We start from the raw sequence: 15022 nt of genomic DNA, 5'->3' as shown, positions 1-15022 counted from the left end.
CGTCCAATGCCATTTATGTATAGACTGTATTGTTTTAGCTCCATTCCAGACCCAGACATTAAATAGTAAAATATTAAAAATATTTTTATTTGAGGTTTAAAACGTTAATAAACTGTTACCAAGAAACAGAGGTCATCAAAGACAAAAACATTGTATGTAATGCAACTGCAGTTTATCTCCATTGTATATACAATGTTATCTCATATTTTGCTCTTAATAGCCTGTTTATAAACACATTTTATCTCTTTAACCCTTGTGCGACCTTATGGACATTTTTTTAAAATCATTTAGTCTGTAAAGCCAACTGCATACATTTTGGAACATGTGTGTATTTTATTGGAATTGTACTATTTCATCTCCATTTCCTTTAAAATAATCTATTTTGCACTAGGAACACAAAATAGTTCCTCTCAAGACCTTAAAGGATTAGTCCACTTTCAAAGTAAAATTTCCTGATAATTTATTCACCCCACGTCATCCAAGATGTTCATGTCTTTCTTCCTTCAGTGGAAAAGAAATGAAGGTTTTTGATGAAAACATTCCAGGATTTTTCTCCTTATAGTGAACTTCAATGGAGCCCAAACGGTTGAAGGTCAATTCAAATAGAGAAGAAGAAGAAGAGAGCTAGTTCAAGATGAGCATTTATGGTTAAAACATATATAATTATTATTATTTTTTTTTTAGAAAATGAGTGATGGTTTCTTTAGATAAGACTCTTTTTTCTCGTCCAGGATCGTATAGAGCGCTTTGACGTCGTGCTGAAACTAATTTTGACCTTCAACCATTTGGGCTCCACTGAAGTCCACTATATGGAGAAAAATCCTGGAATGTTTTAATCAAAAACCTTCATTTCTTTTCGACTAAAGAAAGAAGGACATGGACCTCACTCTGAGGTCTAAAAACGCGCCGGCGCGTTTTGCAGTTTTTTTTTCACATTGCAGCAAAACAGACTTCAAATACTCCGTCATTTTTTGTCATAGAGACATAAGTAATATATCAATTGAAACTATAGAATGTCTTCTTTTATTTATATACACTCAAAGTAAAAACAAAATGTTGTGCTTTTTGTAAAATAAAGAAAACTAACATGATGCGTGATCTCTCCTCTCCCTCTGAACGAAATCCAATCTGATAATTCTCAGAAAATGAACTGTAACTTAGTGAATACTAATCGCAGAAAAATTAAACTTATGTCTAAAAAAACGTTAAGATGTCAGGTTTTAAATCATGTAAGTCAAATCGAAAACAAACCTTCTGTGTTTATGTAATCTGTATGAAAAGAGAGCCATGTCAGAAGACTGTGATTCAGCTCATTATCCACTAATGTGGCCACGCCCACGGAGCCAGCGCTATTCAGACGCAAATTCAGTCAATACATGCATTCATCATCTCAATCGTGTATTTATTGTCTTGAAAAGTGTTTATCTGGATGTAAAAGTCATGGTTAGCGATCTCTAGAAGACATACAGTTAGTTCCTGTTTACTTTTCTTCTATGGATGAATTTTAGATGAGTTTTTGTTTCTTTAGCGCCCTCCTGCAGCTGTATGAATTGGAAACTCCATTCATGGAATAGCCTCTTCTTCTTTTAGATGAATTTGTGGACTAAAAATGCATAGAGCGCCCTCCGACTTCAAGGATGAATTGAAAACACCAGCGCTCATAGTAATGACAGTGAATATTAAATAAAAATAACTCCTCTGTATAGAAAATTGACATAAGCATATGAGAATCCAATATTTCTCCAAATGTGCATGCTTTTAAACTAAAAGTCTATATCTATATCTTTTTGCATCACAGAAATACATATTTTAAAGTATAATATAAAACCATTACTTTATATTGTAATAATATTTTTCTGTATGTTTCATATATCATAATGAGCTTGAGACATCACAGAAGGTTTTTTTTCACAGCCTACCTGACTGAAATGCCTCATTAATATGCAAGTCATTTCAGCTCATTACTATCCAATTCTTTTGTCTTCTCAGGTGAGAATGTCCCATTATTCAGTGGTGATTCACGCCTCCTCGCATACTGTGTTCCTTGGCAAAAAGTGTCTTACAAAAACTAAATCAATATATTGTTTTATATGAAGGAGTAGGCAGCATAATTTTTACATAATTCTGAAGCAAAAATTCTAGTCTACAACCTCCAATACCCAAAAGTGTTGTGAACACAGATTTACTATACTTTTTTTGGCCTTATTTCAGTGACTTAAGTTTTTTGTTTTTTCAATAACCACGCATAAATGTTATTCCTTCAAAAACACAAACATGTACATGCATGTTCCTCACATATTATTGTAGCCTAGTTTGTGCTGAATACAGTGTAATGACACTTTTTCCATTAATATGTTTATGAAGAACTGAAAAAAGCACAAATGTCAGGGCATGTCAAAAGTTCTCCAGGCCCCAAATCAGCCTCAGACTCCAGAGGGTTAAGGAAAAACATTTCCCCATTGAAACCCATTAAAACGGCAATTTTTAATCCCAGGGCCATTTAACTATAAAATGATGCACTCTTTGTTAATAGACTTTCATTCTGTTGGCAAGGCTTCAAAATTGAATTTTTTACTATTTTTTTCCCAGATGGTGCCATTTTCTCAGATTTGGCCTATAAAGCAAATACTCGCATTACTCTTGTTTTGTGCTTATGCAGATTATAGAGCCAAATAAAGAAATTGTATGTGTGCTTTGATGCTGCAAATCACAAATCCAACCACTGTGTGTTCCAGTGGAGTTTTGCTGGCATCTAATGGGGAAACGCTGGTACTGCGCAAAGCAAAATCTTACTGAAAGGGCATATTATAGAAAATGTATAGAACATTTTTCTTTAAAATATACTACTGAGGCTTCTGGAGTTGTTTTTGTGAGAAATTTTTTTCACTGCTTTCATGAACTCAACAACATGTCTGTGATCAACTACAATCTTCATCACTGCAACCTTTCATGCCACGATTTAAATATAACGCCACAGATCTACATGTAAAGCAACACTTTTCACGATTAGTTAACCTTGAGAGCTGTAATAGTAAAAACATGTTAAAAGAGAGAGTAATACTTGGATATTTTCATATGCAAATATGTCAGCCAATCACATCAGTGGGCGTTTACACTGAAGTCTCACACAGACACGCCCCTTAAAACAGAGCATTCAAATCAGGGTACGAAAAATGCCTTTTAGTAGGAAAAATGCCTTTTATTTCTAAATTATGACAATTTTTGATGTAAAAATCATACTAACATTATAAGGAAACATTATAAAACAACACAGTTCACGACCCATTTATGTTTATGTTGCATTCAATAGATAATAGAATGATCTTAGTAAACGTCTAAGATTTGAATACTTAAATGCTTTGTAAATGTGTGTTTTTTTTTTTTTTTTGGTTGTGGACTAGAATTATTTGTACTGGGAACTTCAGAACTTGTAAACATGACATCAGCTGATTACGTACTAGTTCTTCTGTATCCTGAGTTATTTCAGGGCTGGATCCTCTTCCTCATTTTCTATGGCATTTGGAAGTGTGGAGAACTTTCTGTCAACTGACTGATCTTCAACTTTGACTCCTGGTCTTCACTGAGCATATTGGTCTCTTTAACTGTAATTCCCCTACAGTTTATTAATATAAATAAATAAATAAATAAAAAATTGATAATTGAAATAAATATATTAAAATTAAAAATACAATATAAAAAAAAAAAAAAAAAAAAGAAAATTTCTACTTTAGTATAAATGTTTTTCTTGACTTTTACTTCACTACATTAGAAAAAGAAAACTAATTCTCCAAAACATTTCTTCATACAATTTAGTTACATTTACAACTGCAAAACGCAAATAAATAATAGCCACTCTCATCGTTCCCGAATAAATCTTCGGATCAAGTCTCTTCCTTTGAATATGTCAAACCAGTTCACAAAGTTATCAATTTCACAATGATCTATTACAAAGCCTTACATGAAGCTTACATTTCACTTGAGATGTGGAACAATTTTTTGTGAACTTCAGAAAAAAATGACAGTAAGCTCCTGTGGTCAGACATTTTGCTAGAGAGAATCAGGGCCAGTGCCTGATTTACACTCTAGAGGGCGACTGAGAGAAATAACACACAAACACTGATTCACAGAATAGCTGTTAGTGTTTTCTATACAATACATATTTTTTAGAATAAAGACAGAAAGCACATTTCACAATATGGAGGCAGTTTAAGCAGACACATCATCAGAAGATGAGTGTCTAAGCTGGTAGAGTGGATTCTGAGTGAATCTTGTTTGTGCAAAACTCACTGGCATGAGTCCAGGCTGTGGAGTGGTTGCAAGGATTTTGCTGCAGGACTGCCAACCCACACAACCGACACTGTTCTCACGCAGTGAAATAATAAAGTGGCGAACAGAGGACTCTGACAACACGCTGACAACCAAGACAAAGTCTCAGCTTTCAAATTCTTTCGATTTTATTATGAAATTCAAACAATAAATAGCGTTTTGGCACTCTCTAATGTGACGTAACTGATCGCTATAGCGCCTCAGATCAACTGATCATCTCTTCTGCTTTAATGCTAGTTATAGCACCAAATAAACATGAATGAACATCAGAGAGGGTACGCTGAAGGATAAAAACAGCTTGTAAACAATGTAGTCTGTAGGTAACCTTACATTTACCTCAGGAAAGCCATTCAATAACCGCTTTAAAAAAATAACTATAGAGAGGAGCATTTTGCTAAATATATAGGCATATTAAAATATTATATTTTTACTCTTACATTATTAAAAAATATGATAATATTATTATTATAAAAAACACTTTATAGTAATTGTATATGAATTGTATAGGCCAGCTGTTCATTTTAACCTTAATATTATAATAATGCACCAGCTGACAGGGTTCCCTGTATAGTTTACAGCATTAGATGAGAGAGATTTCTTTTTACACAGATCCCACAGATGCTCGATTGGATTGAGATCTGGGGAATTTGGAGGTCAAGTCGACACCTCAAACTCGTTGTTGTGCTCCTCAAACCATTCCTGAACCATTTTTGCTTTGTGTCAGGAGCATTATCCTGCTGAAAGAGGCCACAGACACCAGGGAATACTGTTTCCATGAAAGGGTGTACATGATCTGCAACAACGCTTAGGTAGGTGGTATGTGTCAAAGTAACATCCACATGGATGGCAGGACCCAAGGTTTCCCAGCAGGACATTGCCCAAAGCATCACACTGCCTCCACCGGCTTGCCTTCTTCCCAAAGTGCATCCTGGTGTCATGTGTTCCCCAGGTAAGAGACGCACACGCACCCGGACATCCACGTGATGTAAAAGAAAACGTGATTCATCAGATCAGGACACCTTCTTCCATTGCTCCGTGGTCCAGTTCTGATGCTCACTGTTGTCTCTTCCGGCGGTGGACAGGGGTCAGCATGGGCACCCTGACTGATCTGCAGCTCCATACGCAATAAACTGATGCACTGTGTATTCTGACACCTTTCTATCAGATCCAGCATTAACTTCTTGAGCAGTTTGAGCTACAGGAGCTCGTTTGGAGATCCTCTGACCCAGTCGTCTAGCCATCACAATTTAGCTCTTGTCAAACTCGCTCAAATCCTTAAGCTTGCCCATTTTTCCTGCTTCTAACACATCAGCTTTGAGGATAAAATGTTCACTTGCTGCCTAATATATCCACCCACTAACAGGTGCCGTGATGAAGAGATGATCAGTGTTATTCACTTCACCTGTCAGTGTCATAATGTGATGATCAGTATATATACAGTACTGTGCAAAAGTCTTAGGCATGTTAGTATTTTCACCCCCCAAAAAATTGTTTTAGACAGTTATTTATATCTTTTGCTGTAGTGTGTCAGTGGGAAATATCCAAATATTCCTTCTACCATTAAGTGTAATAATCCAGTGAGATTTTTGAATCCTCCACATGGAGATCTGATCTCACCATCATCGAGTCTGTCTGTGATTACATGAAGAAACAGATGAAGAGGCTTGAAGAATCCGACCTGAAAAGATACAGTACTGTGAAGAGTTATTAAAGGCAAGTAATTAATGGCAAAATTAATGTTTGGAAATGTAAACTGATATTTCCCACTGACACACTATAGAAATAGATATAAATAACTGACTTAAAACCATTTTTTGGGTGAAAATACTAACATGCTTAAGACTTTGCACAGTACTACAGGCCGTGACTGATAACGAGCATCAGCTGCGTGTTGCACCGGTCTCGAATCTATCACGGAGGAGCTCCAGAAGCATAAGAGGAGGAGCGACGACAGTGAAGGACGAGAGACGACCAGGCCTGGATTTTATTTTATGTTTTGTTGTGTGTCATTTTACTTTCATTTTTTATTTGTTTATTTTAAATTAAAGTTTGTTAAACGTTCACGTGTTCTCGCCTTCTTCTTTCCGTACATACGAACTGTGTTACATATACATATGTACATACACACAAACAAAAACATAATTCTCAATACAAGCTGAACTCAAAATTTGGCTGTTCTGGGTCATTTTAGCAGGTTTTTAGGGAAATGCCAGATGATTATGGATATTAGGATGTTCCAAGTAGTTGCTTACTGTTTCTGTGTAAAACAATAACTCACATATGTCCTGCTTAAAGTTGGCATGAAACAGAAGTGACGTATATCTGAGTGAAACGGCTTCTGGATCAAGAACAAATGTAGGGCGGAGCTTGATTTTGTCTGAAGGTAATTGATTGGATGGTTGTGGTTTGCTATTGGTGGATCTCAAGTGAGTGACAGGTTGCCCCGCCCTCGTCATCAGAGGAGAGATGTCACTGTTGGCCCAGCTAACAGGAAACATTCTCAGAATTATTGCTAGCGTTCTGGCAAAGTTCTGTCAAAGTTATGGACAAACATTCTTCCAGTAACATTAAGCACAAAATAATTATTTATACATCGTTCAAGGAACTTTTTTTCTGAAATGTTTTAGTTTGTGTAACATTTTCTACTACCTGTTTGAGAATGTTCAGAATTACATCCCCGTAATATTTGAAACATTATAAAATGTAATCAGCGTTCGTGTAACAAAAAAACAAAAAAAAAAACTTAAATAAATAAGAATTGTCCATTTTGATTTCATGGTGACTGTGAACATCTTACATTTGTGTAGGAAGTCAAATGAATATGCTGCTGGGAAGTTCTGCCACACCTCTGCTTATGAGGAACCTTTTTCCCATTAAACACTTTAGGACAAAAACATTTGTTGTAAAGTGTCCGTCACTGGGAAATGATGAAGCAGTCGTGGGCCGCAGGAGGAGCTTTTTGGATTATTCCTCATGGCCTCCTTCATGGATTCCAACCCAGATCCAGGGCAGCTGCTGACTCACATCTCCCTCAGCGCAATTATTAGTGTTAGTCATTTAGTTTAAGCAAGGGTGAATGCATTAAACTTTGAATAGATTATATATATATTTTTTTTACTTTAGAAAAACATTAAGAAACCTAAACTTGAAACAGGCAAGTTTATTTATAGCAGTAAAATATGTGGACACGCTTGACTGAATATGTGTGTAAAGTTAAGGCCAGTTCACTCCTCACCGGCAGACGGCAACAGACACTTCATCTGGTTTTGTCGGATCAGTGTGTGACCCCTGTCGGAGTCTGTCTGAGCTTATTTACACTGATTGAACATGCTGAATCATCGTAAGAAATTACGACGTGCTGTAATCTGTAATCTCACATTGCAACATAAGCTTTAAAAAACACATCAAGTAATTCACAAACAAGGAAATACACTAAAAACAGTGAGCTAAGGCACGTACAACACTAGAGAATGAAGGCCAATGTATACATAATATAATGAAGGAGTAGATGCCGACGAACTAGCTGCGAAGAAAGCAGACTGTGGGGTTGGCTCACGACGACAGCGTCTGGGTCCAAAGTTGCCCTGACACACCAAACCGACGCTCGACAGCCGAAGGCCAAGACCGCCTTTTGAAGACACAGCTTAAAAAATCATGGGTAGGTCAATGCTGATGTACTTTATGTCGTAGAATAAAATGTGAATGTATCTTGAGCTTGTGTTAACCACAGACCTTATTTCAGCCATTTAACCCATTCAAGAACCCTTTTACTGTGGGACGATGGAACCGGAGGTGCTAAAATGCGAACTCGCTTCTGGGTTTTGACCTACAAAAAATCATCAATTCCACCACTTGATTACAGCCTAAATCAAAACAAGTGTGTCTCTTCAGAACACCTGAATTGAACTACTTGATTCATTCAGATTACTTTCACAATGTGATTTTTAATGCACAACAGTTTTAGTTGAGTGGACTTTCAATTGAAGGGGTATATTAAAATATTTTCATTTGTGTTTCAATGATGAATGTAAGACTTAAGGGTTTGAAACAACATGAGGATGAGTAATTAATGACATTTTGGGGTGATCTAATAGATGTATAATAGACGTTTATGAGGCACTGGAATAAACATGAAAATACAAAGTGAAAAATTAACTTTGATCCGGTAACTCACCTCACCACACAAGAACATGTTTACATGACAATGATGTACTACAAACGGAAACGTTTTCCTTTGCATTTTTCACTTACAGACCACATCAGAATGATCCCGTTCACACGGATTGATTGATTGATTGAAAGACTTTATTCAAATATGTAAAAATAATACAATAAAAACTAGGAAAGAAAAAAAAAACAATACAAAAAAGCAAGATAATTTTAACTTATACATGTTCAAAAAGGAGTAGAAAGAAGCATAAGCTTAAACGGATCCCCAGAAATGAAAAACGCTGTATTATTTATGCCAGGCCAGTAGGTGGCGAAGTCACTTTGTAAAGAAACTCTGCACGGCTATTGACTGAACACGTAACATGCATGCGCATGAAAACTTGCACTCTAAAACCCATTTTCAAAAGTTTTCAGGCCCCCAAAACGCCGTTGTCATGTAAACGAACGGCTGAAATGCATAAAAAGTTTCCTGTTTTAGTTAAACGGTGTCACTGGCACTGGAATAAACATGAAAAAAATAGAAAAAAAACAAATACAATAAACTAAATAATATTAACTACTCAAGACATGTTCGAAAAGGAGTAGAAAGAAACATAAGCATAAACGGATCCATGGAAATGAAAAACGCTGTATAATTTATGCCAGGCCAGTAGGTGGCGAAGTCACTTTGTAAAGAAACACTGCACGCCTATTGACTGAACACGTAACACGCATGCGCATGATCTCACCATTTCACAAATTCATGTTTTTGTAGTTTTCACAGAGATGATAACAGTATTGTTTTAAAAACTTGCACTCTAAAACCCATTTTCAAAAGTTTTCATTTTCAGGCCCCCGAAACGCTGTTGTCATGTAATTGAACAGCTGAAATGCATAAAAAGTTTCCTGTTTCAGTTAAACGGTGTCATGTAAACGGCCCCTAAGAACATGTTTATGTATGTGAGGGATCAAAGCATGTGTGAAGTGTCTCTGCACCTGGTTTTTCAGGGTCAAGAGGTCAAATCATTAGGTTTCGAGGTCAGCGCTCCTACTGGGCAGATGTCAATAACATTCCCAGACAGCTCTGACATGAGCGTTTTCTCCACATTTCTCCGTGGCATTTCCTCTCGTTGTGGTACTCAGTCCCTCGGCGCCAGCAAAACCAACACAGCACAGAAAAAATCTGTTATTCTTTTGTCTCTTATAGCTTCATTTTCTCAGAACATTGATGAACTCATGGTTTCACATGTTCGAAGTAGCTCCGTCCTGCTCATGCTGGACACGTCGAGTGCTTGAATACCGTGTATCATTGTGGTTTTGATGAGTGGACTTGTTTTTGTCCTGCTCTGTTTGACTGTGAATCAGCTCGGATCGCTGCCAAACATCATGGACGGAACTGAACCACAGGGATGATAAAATGAGCTTAGTCAGAGGAAGATGGAACGCCAGGAATGCTTTCAGAGAGAAAGAAACAAATGCCTTTGCTTTGCTGGAGAAAACATCCAGGTGGTTTTTGTATTTCACACTTTATTATATAATATATCAGTAAAGAGACTGAGTGCTGGATGAGGAACAACTTAAAATAGAAGAAAGTCACTTTTTAGTAGCCCTGTAAACCCTGATATATGAAATAATAGTCAGAAAAATCTTTTTTAGTTTTCTTAAGACAAAAATCTACAAAAAATAAATAAATGGCACAATTTTATTCAGAAGCTTAAATTGAGCAAAAATATACAATTTATTTTAAAATAAGTATAGTGACTACTTAAATAAAATCAAATAAATATCAAATAATTATCTGGCAATAATATATCTTAAGATGATATTTAAAGGTGCCCTAGAATTAAAAATTTAATTTACCTCGGCATAGTTGAATATCAAGAGTTCAGTACATGGAAATGACATACAGTGAGTCTCTAACTCCATTGTTTCCTCCTTCTTATATAAATCTCATTTGTTTAAAAGACCTCTGAAGAACAGGCGAATCTCAACATAACACTGACTGTTACGTAACAGTCGGGATCATTAATATGTACGCCCCCAATATTTGCATATGCCAGCTCATGTTCAAGGCATTACACAAGGGCAGCCAGTATTAACGTCTGGATCTGTGCACAGCTGAATCATCAGACTAGGTAAGCAAGCAAGAACAACAGCGAAAAATGGCAGATGGAGCAATAATAACTGACATGATCCATGATATCATGATATTTTTAGTGATATTTGTAAATTGTCTTTCTAAATGTTTCGTTAGCATGTTGCTAATGTACTGTTAAATGTGATTAAAGTTACCATTGTTTCTTACTGTATTCACAGAGACAAGAGCCATCGCTATTTTCATTTTTAAACACTTGCAGTCTGTATAATTCATAAACACAACTTCATTCTTTATAAATCTCTCCAACAGTGTGTAATGTTAGCTTTAGCCACGGAGCACTATCAAACTCATGCAGAATCAATGTAAACATCAAAATAAACACTGTACTCACATGATCCGATGTATGCATGCAGTATGCATGACAAACACTTTGTAAAGATCCATTTTGAGGGTTATATTAGCTGTGTGAACTTTGTTTATGCAATGATAGAGTCGAGAGCTCGGGAGGGGGCAGGGAGTGAGAGATTTAAAGGGGCCGCAGCCTGTATCGGCGCATTTCTAATTATGCCCCAAAATAGGCAGTTAAAAAAATTAATTTAAAAAAATATATGGGGTATTTTGAGCTGCAACTTCACAGACACATTCAGGAGACACCTTAGACTTATATTACATCTTGTAAAAAAAATGTTCGATGGCACCTTTAAATGCTTATTTTTATGATCAAATCTCTGTAGTTTTATATAATGCAATGCAATACAATGATGATTGTGAGATGAACAGATAATCCTTCCTCAAAACCCTGACGATCATATTTGAGACTCACATTTGAACATGATTTTTCTAAGAAATGATGTCTGGATAATCATATAAAGCTGCTTCAGACCAGTAAGTGTTCACCTTGAAATATTACTAACAATATCAAAGTGATTCTTACGTTTACTTTACAAAAATTAGTTTCACAGCAAAAAGACATATGAACCACAACGTTTGTACAGTTATACTAAAATACCCTTTACTTGCTAAAAAACTCTCAATCAGATGACGGAAGGACTGTAGATCGTGTGCAACAGGTTTATCATGATTATCATCTAGAGGCCTTAGAAATGTGTCCCTTACTGTACAAAAACACTCTTGGAGAGTGCACACATGATGTAGTCTAGTAGGTTAGACTAGCGTTTGCATGATATAGTCTATTAAAATGCATTTAGAATTCACCCAATAATCAAGATAAGTGGCAAAAATACCTCCGTATGTATTTTATATTTATATCTCTGAGCACCACACGGCGGTGAATGAATGAATCATTTGAGTGAATGATTCAATGACTCACTTATTAATACCGTCAAATGCTCCTATAACTGCTAATGAATATGCTATTTTTTTCAATGCTATTCCTTCTGGAGTGTCTTTGCTGTTACAAGGGACTACATTTCCATGGCCATGTGCTTACTCTCTGAACCTAAATGACACAGTGATTGGAAATAATGATAAAATCAGAGTTCTCTTCCAGAGAGAGGTAATGACAATTCCTTATGTAATACCATACTGGAATAATATTGTAGAGAATTTACCATGGGAGAAAGTGTGGTCTTTGTGTCATAAGTAGGCTATCTGCTTACCAATAAAGTACAGAAAACTACATTTAAATTAATTCACAAATGTTACCCGACCAGATATTGAAGTGAATTGTTCTTTTTGTCACTCTGCTGAGGAACAGGTCACTCACTTGTTTTGGCAATGTAGCCACACAGAGAAATTCTGGTCAGATGTCTTCATGTTTATCCAATCATGTTTTATAAGTGACTTTTCTTTCCGTTTTAAAGATGTTTTCTTTGGATTGTTTGACTACTCAAAATAGGGAAAAATTACATAATTAATTTCCTACTAGCTAAATTTCACATACGTAAACACAAATTTACTGGCTCTAAACCTCTTTTCTCTATTCAAAGATGAGCTCAAATCTATCCAATGCTCTGTTAATCCCAAAGCTATGAAAACTGTACCTCTATATTCATCCTTTTTTCCACTTAAGGTTTATATTTATTGCATTGTTGTTGTTTTGTTACCCTGTCAACTTATCTGTGTTTTGTGTATTTTTTGTCTCCATTGTTTTGTTTTTTTCATTTTTTAAATAATTTCAAAATATCAGTGTTCAACGTTTTATGTTTGAAACATCAAAACATTATTTATGTCCCTCTGAGCTGCATTAAACAGTCTGCAAAATGCATCTAAATGCCACTTCAGATGCAGCTTCTGCGTTTCCTCTGCATTGCAAAGATACATTTTGTTGATACTGATTTCATTTGATTGGTAACAGCTCTATTGTGTCTTATTGTTATAATTGAATTTATCGATTCAATGTAAGAATTTGACACATAAGATGATGCATGTATTTAATAAGGTTATAAAAATGGCTTCATAAAGGTAAAAATTAATCAAATGTAAAAAAACAAAAACAAAAAAAAAACAAACCTGCCACGAACTGTCACTGCTGCGAACAAACCACTACACAACATATGAAGAATGTAAAATATTAGGAATCAGCTGTCCACGGCAGCCCAAAATCTTCCAAGGTACCAACACAATTATTTTACTAATTATTATTGAGAAAATCCCAGAAAATATAGAGATATCATTTGTCAATATCGCACAACCCTGTGTTGAACACAAATCATCTTAGACATGTCTCAGTCTGTCTGTGTGTGTGTCTGTCCAGTGTTTTTGGGTGAAATATTGGGAGAACCTATTTCAAGTCCATCTATTTATTTAATTGGTAAGTAGCCATGTGCACAATGTACAGTCAGACACATTATCACAAAACAGAATTGTAGGTTTATTATTCAAAATAATTTCAGAAAATGTTCTGACTCTGTAAAACAACTTAACAAGAACCATAAAGCAGCTGTGTTCGGTCTGAGGGGGATTTAAGAAGATAATGCTTTACGATGCTGACCTGCAGATCACATTCCCCTCCATGGACACAAATGGGACACAAACTCTCATGTCCAATAGAATCTCCTGAAATAACTGTGATCCAACAGCATTCCAGGAGTCTTTACGGCAAAACATCAAAGGTAGAGAGATCATTTAGTCGATAATAAGTGTGCAGAACAAATGGCACAAAACAGGCTCAAAAGGCAGCACAAACTGTAAAATACTTTTACAGACATGAATCATGTTTCAGGGGGTTTATTTAGTGCAGTCAAAGTAAGTGACTCACTAGTGCAATAAGGAGACGTCAACAACAGATGCACGTTTCTTGCTGCCGAAGGCCTTCATGACGCGCATGGCTCAAAGCAGTAAACAATGAAATTATTCACTGTAAGTCATCCGAAAAATCTGAATCTGTCCTTATTTACTCACCCTCATGATGTTCCAGCCTGCATGACTTTCTCTCATCTGTGGAACACAAAGATGTTGAGCACAATGTTGATGCAGATGAAAGGTTCTGTCAAGCTCTGACAAAAAGCACCTTAAAAGTAGTCCATGTACCATGACTATATTTTACAGAGCCACTAAAGGGACATGGTGATGGAAAAAATTTAGTTTTCTACAGCCAAGTTTTCAATGACAGCTTTGCGACAGAAATGTGAGTCTATAACTACTGTATCGGTCAGTTTTTAGGTTTCTTCTGCTCTACAAGACTGCATTTATTTAATCAAAAATACAATATTTAATACATATTTTGAAATATTACAATTTAAAATAACTGCTTTTTAGTTTTTATAATTGAGCTTCAAATAAGCATATCAGAATGCAGAATTAAATTTTAACATATATATATATATATATATATATTCACATAGAAAACAGCTGTTTTAAATTGTCATAATATTTCACAATATTACCGTTTTTACTGTACTTTTGCTCAAATAAATGCAGCCTTGGTGTGTTTAAATATATTAATGACTACTTCCTGAACTATAAAAGACATTGCCGATCAGTATTATTCATCAACAGTTCAACAGCTGGGAATTTCTGTACTCTTTCAACATTTAATTTAAATTCACATCAACAGTCCTGTAGAAACACTCATTAAACCATGTTTACCACATTTCTGTCTCTGGATTGGTGGGGCTTCAGGGATGTGAAGAGACTTGCACAAAGGACCTGCAATTTTACATGCCACACCAAAATGTGACAATGTGTACTATATTTTGAAGATTGGTCCCCTCATCTGAGAGGAATGTAAACATGAATTATTCTCCTGTGAGATTGCTGGAGGCTACATGCCGAGATTTTCCATCAACAAGACCTCAACCAGTTGACCGTCAGCAGTCATTGACACACACGTCACTGACAACAACAACACTGATAAACCTCTGTGTGGGTTTGTGCCCTCCATTCAACTGCAAGTACAGACACTGCCTTTGTGAAAAAGAAGTTTGCTTAATTGTAGGCCTACTGAATGTGCACTTTATTTTACAGTGCTTTTGTTATATGTACTTA

This window comes from Chanodichthys erythropterus, chromosome 14 (assembly GCF_024489055.1).
Source record: "Chanodichthys erythropterus isolate Z2021 chromosome 14, ASM2448905v1, whole genome shotgun sequence".
In the NCBI taxonomy this organism is placed as follows: domain Eukaryota; kingdom Metazoa; phylum Chordata; class Actinopteri; order Cypriniformes; family Xenocyprididae; genus Chanodichthys; species Chanodichthys erythropterus.
Note: the sequence above shows the minus strand (reverse complement) of the source record.